The following is an 8882-nucleotide window of genomic DNA, read 5'->3' on the forward strand; positions in this document are numbered from 1 at the left end:
TAACTTAAGTGGGGATCAAAAACTGCAATTGGGTAAATGCAGGATCATGTTACTGAAGGGTTAATAAGAAACATGATTTTTCATTCAGGTTGGACTATCAAAAAAACACAAAAGTAAGGATAGGGACACTTATAATGTTCCCAATTGACTGTGGTTGCTGGGAGCCGTCGATTCCAACTCATAGTGGCCCTCTAGGACACAGTAGAACTGCTCAATAGTGTTTCCTAAGCTGTAATCTTTATGGGAGCGGATCACCAGGTCTTTTTTCCCAAGAAGTGGCTAGTGGTTCAAACCATTGACCAGTAGGACTATGAACTATTGTGCCACTAGGCTCTTTTCCAAATGACTATACATCAAAGCCGAAACACGTTGCCCTCAAGTCAATTCCGGCTCCTAGCGACCCTATAGGACACAGTAGAATTGCCCCATAGGGTTTCCAAGGAGTGTCTGGTGGATTTGAACTGCTGACCTTTTGGTTAGCAGCTGAGCTCTTAACCACTGCATCACCAGGGCTCCAAAACCAATAAAATCTTCAGTGACTTCAAGATGGTCACTCTTACCCCCATCCCCATCAGAGGAGATAAAAATCTTAGCCTGTTCTCACTGCGAACAGAGCCTGGGCAGAGGACAGAAGCCAACAAGCTCCTGCCCTGATTTGCATGCTCTCAATGTTCATGTTAACACAGGATTTTATTGAAATTTATTCCTTCTCTGGAAGGTGGGCAAGATGCCAGGGGCATTACCCTGGCAGAAGTTCCTCCGCAGAGACACACAGGGCTGGGAAAAACAGGCTCCCCTCTAGCAGCAGCAAAACTAGCCAGAGAAATGCCAAACAACTCCCAAGCCCTGGGATTCCTGCTCTACAAGCAGTTTACCGAATGTGTGAAAGGCAGGCCAGATACACGCTGTGTTAGGCTGGGAAGCAAAACCAGTAAATCGTGTAAATGTATATAGAGAGAAAGATTTATATCAAGGAAATGGCTCCTGTGGTTATAGAGGCTGGAACTTCCCAAGTCCATGGGTCAGGCTTCTCCTGATACCCATAGCCACAGGGGTTGGCAAACCCAAGATCAGCAGGTCAGGAGCAGGGCTCTAGTTCACAGGCTGTGAAGATCAACGAATCCCAAAGATTGGCAGGCAAGACTGCAGGTAAGCTGCTAGCTCAAGTCCCAAGAACCAGAAATCTGATGAACAGGAGACAACTGCAGGATCCAGAATGAGCAAAAACTCACAAGCCTTGCCGGAATATCAACTTACATTCAATGCAGACGGAGCACCCAAGGAAACTCCCTTTCAGCTGATTGGCTACTCACAGCAGATCCCATCATGGAGATGATCACATAATATCAAATCTCATCATGCGAGTGATCACACCAGCATGTGACTAACAGATCACTGAGGATCATGGCCCAGCCAAGTTGATACACAACCTTAACCATAACACACATGCAAGTAAAATTTTGCTGAAGATCATTAAAAAACAGCTGCAGCAGTATATCGACAGGGAACTGCCAGAAATTCAAGCTGGATTCAGAAGAGGACATGGAATGAGGGACATCATTGTTGATGTCAGATGGATCCTAGCTGAAAGCAGAGAATACCAGAAAGATGTCTACTTGTGTTTTATTGACTATGCAGAGGCCAATCAGTTGAAAGGGAGTTTCTTGGGCATTCAGCCTACATTGAATACAAGTGGCTCATAACAAATTGTGGATAACATTGTGAAGAATGGGAATTCCAGAACACTTACTTGTGCTCATGAGGCACTTGTACATAGATCAAGAGGCAGTCGTTTGACCAGAACAAGGGGATAAAGTCAGGAGAGGTGTGCATCAGGGTTGTATTCTTTCACCATACCTATTCAATCTGTATGCTGAGCAAATAATCTAAGAAACTGGACTATATGAAGAACAGGGCATCAAGATTGGAGACTCATAAACAACATGCATTATGCAGATGACACAACCTTACTTGTTGAAAGTGAAGAGGACTTAAAGCACGTACTGATGAAGATCAAAGACCACAGCCTTCAGTATGGATTACACCTCAACATAAAGAAAACAAAAATCCTCACAACTGAACCAATAAGCAACTCACGATAAACGGAGAAAAGATTGGAGTTGTCAAGGATTTCATTTTACTTGGATCCACAATCAACACCCACGGAAGCAGCAGTCAAGAAATCAAATCGGCTGCAAAAGACCTCGTTAAAACTTTGAAAAGACCACACCTTGAACACTGAGGTGCACCAAGCCATGGTGTTTTCAGTCTCCTCATATGCATGCAAAAGCTGGACAATGAATAGGGAAGACCAAAGAAGAATGAATGCCTTTGAATTGTGGTGTTGACAAGAATATTGAATATACCATGGACTGCCAAACGAACAAACAAATCTGTCTGGAAGAAGTACAACCAGAATGCTCCTTAGAAGCAAGGATGGCGAGACTACTCTCATATACTTTGGACATGTTATCAGGAGGGATCAGTCCCTGGAGAAGGACATCATGCTTGGTAGAGGGTCAGGGAAAAGGCGAAGCTGCTCAATGAGATGGATTGGCACAGTGGCTGGGACAATGGGCTGAAGCATAAGGATTGTGAGGATGGCGCAGGACTCGGCAATGTTTTGTTCTGTTGTACGTTGGGTAGCTATGAGTCGGAACCAACTCGACGGCACGTGACAACATCCCAGCTGACGTCGTAATTCTTTTCACAGGAGCCAATCTTCTGTTACATAACTAGACTTGAATCTTAAAATAAGCACAAAGGAACGCGGCTGAAGACTTTAAGAAACATGGAGAGGGGCGGGGGGTTGAGGCAGAACTATCTAACACTATTTTAGTGTCAGAAGCGTCGTTTTACCTTCACTGGGGTAAATGGACTTCGCAACCAGTGAGGTGCTCAGGGCGGCTGAGTCGGGATGGGACTCAGCCGCCTGCTTTCCCAGCCACCGCGGCCTCCCTCGGCCCGGGCCGCCCGCAGGGGGCGCGCGAGGGCCTCCAGGCGCGGCTCGCGGGGCGGGGTGCTGGGCCGGGAGAGGCGTTGGGCAACTTTTCGGTTGGCTGGCGCGGGGTGCTGTCTGTCCCGGCCCCTTTTAAACTTGGTCTCTCCGGCGCCCTCCCCTTTTGGCTGCTGCGCGCGACTTGGTAAGTGGTGCTGACCAGGCCTGACGCTGGGGTGGGCCACGTGGCCGTGGGTCTCCCCAGTGGCCCTCTACTGGGCGCCCCCATCCCGACGAGCAAGTAGGAGTGTCCCTGGGCTCTGCGCCCCTGGGCTCTGCGCCCCTGGGCTCTGCGCCCCTGGGCTCTGCGCCCCTGGGCTCTGCGCCCCTGGGCTCTGCGCCCGCGGGCGCCCTCTCGGCGGAGAGGCCCTCCCAGCCCCCGGGGAAGGAGCGCCCGGCGGAAAGTCTCTTTTAAGGCGCTTCTGAGGTGGGAACCCGTGGAGCCGGGGCAGGATCCTCGTGGTGCTGGAAGCCCCCTCTTAACTTAGTTTCCCCGCAGAACCAGATTCTTGTCCCCTACCTTCAATGCCCGGACGCTCGAGGGATCCATCCGGTCCGTCATTAGCTTCAAGGAACTTTTCCAATTTAGAAGTTCAGGTGATTAGATTTTGAGAGTCAAATTCTAACGGAGGTCTAGTCGGTCTCCCGGGTCTTGGCGCACTGGGGGTTCCTGCCTGGCCAGTGGGTCTGATTAAAGGACCCAGCCTGTTTTAGGAAGTGCACAAGCTTATGGATCTGAAGCTCTTTAAGTGTCTTTGCTGAGCAGTGTAATTCCGGGTGTTAGCAACCAACGGAGGTAATTTCGCCCACATAGCCACGTTCCGCAACAAAAGCCTTTCAATTACCACTTTGCACTGCGGTTGGGGTTTTTGTTTATTATTTTTAAAGATCCGGAGGTGAGACCGTTGCCGGGCGGTTAACTGCAGTGCGCCTATCAGCTCTGTGAGCCTTAATAAGGGAGCCTGCACTTTCTTTTAAGAAATGCACATTTTCAGGCGTGGCCAGTGCATTATGTCGGCAGGGATGACTTTCAAAGTTTCCAGGGTGCGAGTTTAGTATTCTGTCCTTGAAAAAAGTAATGAACCGCCGGGGTGATGACTTGGACTGGAAAGACCTGGAATGCTTAACTTCTGCCCACCAAAATTGAAAGCACGCAGAGCTGCCTTGGGAAAAGTGTGCAAGTGTCTAAAGAGATTCTAGAGACGCCTTGATGGCGCAGTGGTTAAAGCGCTCGTCTGCCGACTCAACGGCTATTGGAACACACCAGCTGTTTCTCAGGAGAAAGATGTGCAGCCTGCTTCCTTAAAGATTTACAGCCTTGGAAGCACACTGGGGACAGTTTTACTCCGTCCTATAGGGCCGCTATGAGTTGGAATCTGGTCGGGGGCAGTGGGTTTGATTTGGTTAAGAAATTCTAAGTCTTGAGCAACTGGGAGCTTTGTAAATATTCACTATTGGTAGGAATCGCTGTACAATGGCATATTTTCTGAATTCAGTAAAATTTGATGATACCTAAATTTAGATTTGGGTGAATTAAGGAAGGAATCATCGTAGTTATGACAGGTACTGTTTAGAAGCTTATGTTGAAATGTGAGGCTTATCCTGGATAGTTAATATGTTTATCTTAGAGTTGTAAAAGCCATTTATTACCTTTTTCTAATTAGGAAACGGAATGGGATTTTATGCCTGTTAAGAGGGGCAAGGAAATAAGTGGTGTTTCAGCCAGTGTTCTTGAAACCTATTTTTTCGGCTGTGTATATGGGCCGTGGTGGCACTGTGGTTAAAATTCAAACCTTCAGGGGCCCTCGGGGAGGAAGATATGACAGTCGGCTTCTGTAGACATTTAAATACAGCCTTAGCAACCCTCTAGGACCACTGTGAGTCAGAATCAACTCTTACGACTGGGTTTGGTTTTTTGTTTTACATATGGGCCCACAGCATATGGACATCTTTCCCTGTTCTGAATAAATCTTTGGCAAGTAGCAAGAGAAATGCAATGTTCGGACTCTTATTAAGCCAAAGCTGTTTAAAAAATTCTGTCTGGGAGAGAAGGGCTGAGAAAGCCAGGAAGCAGGGAGGCCAGTGTCTATTTTAGGAATGTGGAAACCAAGGGGGGTGGATTGCTGGGCACTAGAAACCAGCTCCCTGGTTTCCACCTCAGGGTAAATAAGTTTCATGCTTTGGTCTTTAATAAATCTGTTAAAGATTTGTTTCCATTTTTCCTAATAATGTATTTTTCTGCAAATAACACTGCCCCATGCTAATTTTTTTTGCATACTGCTGTAAAAATTAGCATAGCGAGCAGAGGGGAGTGGGGGGGAGGTGTTGGCAAACAAATGTAGGTGTGTGTTACTTGTAATAAAATACGGCACCATTTCCAGTCCAGGATACAGTATGTAATTTTTTTCCAACATTGATAATTTTGCATGCTAATTTAACAAGTTTGAAAAGCTGGTGACTGCTGACATTGTGTTAAGTGGATTCCGAGAATATGGTAAGTTGATGTAATTCACTTTCATTTTGCTCCTAGCTGGAAATTCCAGAATATTCCAAGTTGTTGGGGAATTTGGAGAATGTGGCTTTGTACAGGAATTATTTAAGGGTAGATCTGTATTTATCAAATGTAGCTAGTCGATAGCAGCAATAAAAAACTGCTCTAAATAAATAAATAACACCATAAAGTTATTCTGAACATTGTTCTTGTCGCTTTTCTACCAGGCTTGGTGTCAAGTTCAAGTTGCTGATGATCTTCAGGTATGGATCACATGGAAAGAATTTGGCTTGAATATAATTCTTGGCCAAGGATGAGAACTCTTAATCTGATTGGGCATGCTTGTGCTCTGATGGGTTAAAGGATTTACCTGAGGCCAATGTGATTGCAGGAATCCGCTAAATATACTTACATCACCTCTCCCCCTTTAAAAAAAATTATGCTTTAAGTTAAAAGGAAGAACAGGGTTGTTTTAGAAAAGATGGATTTCTAAGTGACATTAAATCTTTGAAAATGTTTATTTTCTAATGGTGACCATTTTGATAGGTTATAGTCATTTGAAAAGCTTTTGAATTTCAATTTTCCAGAAAATTAAGGCAAATTGTTAGCGTTAGTAAGATAACATTTTTGAATACACTAAATTCACTTTGTTTTTATATCAGAACATTACTATGACATACTTGACAATGTACGGTGAAGCCTGTGAGAGTTGGAACTTGCCAGGAGGACTGCCTTGTTATTCCACTTTTGACAGGGTGCAGTCTTACCACTTAACTATATAGTGGAAAATATTTGCGTTTTTCTTTCCTGACAGGTTTCTACATTATACAGGTTACGGCTTTCGAAGGTTTTACTGTATGTTAGGAAAGTATTTAGAGTCTAGGCTTGACTGTATTTTTTTTTTTTTTAGTCGTATCTCTTATTATTTCCTGGTCTAATTACCTACTGTAATATTTCTTTTCTAGGGCTGCTGCTTGAAAGACATCCTTTTTCAAGTTCCTAGAGGTATATTTGAGTATAAGACAATGAATACATTCAAGATAGAGGTTTTTACTTTCTTTGTCCCTCTTCTGGCAAGGATGAATTTTGAGAGGAAGATGTCATATGACTTAGGAAATAAAAATCGACATCTTTTGTTTATGCATATAAGGAATGTGACCTAGCTGGAGCAACAAGGACACATCAAACTGGGTCCTGAGCTCAAAAAGCAATAGCTAAGACAATCTTGGAAAACATCTTTTAGAAAATCTTTCACACAAACAAGATACTTAGCGCACGTAAGACCCACCTATTTTCCACTCTTATCTTTTTCCCTCAAAACCCAAACACCAACCCCTTACTATTAAAAACAAAGAAAAGAAAAATTCTGAGCCTAGTACTAATAGAAGTTAGTATATCTCATTGGCCTTTTATTGGCTTAACTAAACCTGTTGCCCTAAGTCGATTCCACACTTAGTGACCCAATAGGACAAAGTCAAACTGCCTGGTAGGATTCCCAAGGAACGACAAATAGTAAGATTTATTGGACCAATGAAGACCCTCCTGACTGTTGTTACTGAAACTTGTCTCAATGAGTATTAAGAAAAAACAACTTAAAATGTAGAATCACCGTGATTTAGCAGTTTGTAGCCAATATGTGAAAAGGTGAAACTTTCAATAACTTTACCCGTTTGTAATGTCTGTATATACTGTTGATCCTGTGACCTTACTCAGGCATAGCTCTGGCAGCATGCTTATTAATTTCCCACTTTTGTCTCTTGAAACATGCCGAATAATAAAATCATTTTTGCTTTATTATAACTTCGTGTTGATTTTGTTCCAGGACAAGTTATCTGTAGGGACCTGTATCATAGCTTTGCCCTGGAGCTGTGTGGGCACAGAGAATTCCATAGCATTCACTTACATTATTTCAGCTTTTCTGTCAGCCTACCCCAGTCTGAAACTTGACAGCGTTAAAGCAAAAGAGCAAGTGAGCCATTTAAATCCATAATTTTGGTTCACATACTCCACAGAGATGACTAAGAGGGAGAAAGATGTGGCAGTCTGCTTCCTTAAAGATTTACAGCCTTGAAAACCCTATAGGGCAGTTCTACTCTGTCCTCTAGGGTCAATGAGCTGTGGGTTATACAGTAAAATCAGTAAAAGGTGGAAACCTGTCCGAGAAGAAAACTCAAATATTTTCCCCTAATAGAGCATGATAGAAAAGTGATGAGGCCGCGCCCTGTCAAAGACGGAAAGCATGTGAGACCCAGAAAAGTGAGGCAGTCCCGTTGAGCTCCAGCTCCAACAGGATGTACAATATTTGTTTTATATTCACCCATTGAGGACAATTGCGTTGTTTCCAACTATTGGTGATTATGAATAAAGCTGCTATAAACATTTTATTAAAAAAAGATGACAAGACTAATTGTTTTTAAGGAGAATTCATTGCTATCTAATTAGGTTAGCTATTTTAAAACAACTTTGATAACTAAGCAGTGGTCATCTTTAAATCTCGTGGTTATTCTAAAGATTCAGGAAAAGAACCACCCTTCCCATGGGACTTAGATAAGACTCTTAAGTCATATCTGTGACAAGGCCAGACACAGATCCTCCAAATTCCCATTCAATGTCTCATAAATGAGTTACTGGATAGCTTGTTCCCACTGATGAATCTGAAAATGCCTGTTAAGATTTGGTTAAGCTCTCCAAGTTTTCGAACTCTGGCCTACCTGAGCCAGCATACTTCCCCTCAGTTAAAGGCCCCTCCTGGAAAACAGACTGGCAATCAGCGTAAAACATTCTTGGTCACCCTTCATCCCATTTCCCCACACCTGGGGCTGTTTCTTCCCATGTTTATTCTTAGGTTGCTGTAAAAGAACACTTCCAAAATTATCTTCAGTTTCTAAAAATGATTTTGTATACTTACAATTTGTTCTATAATATAATCATTTAGTACTATAATTTTAATGGTCAAACTTAACCGTTTTGACCGAAAACTGGATGTCTGGAGAGGGGGTTGGGTCTGACCACAGTGGGACATGAGGGGGGATCTGGGAAGTGATGGAACTCTTCTACATCTTGATGGTTGCATGACTGCATTTGTCAATGTCTGAAAAAAGGTGAATTTTACTGTATGTAAGTTAAACCTAAAACTTTAAAAAAAAGTACCCTTTCTGGCATCTTAATAACGCTTCCAGTGAAATCAATGGAAAACAGGCCAGCACTTTCATGATTTACTGTGGTGCTAAAAGTGGCTAGAAAGCACCAAAAATAGGATGAAAAGATACTTAGGTCTTGGCCCACCTATGTAAAATAATCATAGATGTTTTAGGCAGCAAGATACATATTCCTCTGCTTAACAGCTACATTTTGAATTTGTGGTATTAACACTTTCCTTCAGTCTGTTGACAG

The 8882-nt window shown here is 43.3% G+C and overlaps 1 non-coding gene across 1 annotated transcript; it reads left to right on the forward strand.

Moving 5' to 3' along the window:
* Nucleotides 1-5793: 5793 nt before the first annotated feature.
* LOC126082328 (small nucleolar RNA SNORD93) lies at nucleotides 5794-5868 on the forward strand. Its single transcript, XR_007518560.1, has one exon. It is a non-coding gene; the product is annotated as a small nucleolar RNA SNORD93 (small nucleolar RNA).
* Nucleotides 5869-8882: the final 3014 nt, after the last annotated feature.

This window comes from Elephas maximus, chromosome 8, assembly GCF_024166365.1.
Source record: "Elephas maximus indicus isolate mEleMax1 chromosome 8, mEleMax1 primary haplotype, whole genome shotgun sequence".
NCBI lineage: Eukaryota > Metazoa > Chordata > Mammalia > Proboscidea > Elephantidae > Elephas > Elephas maximus.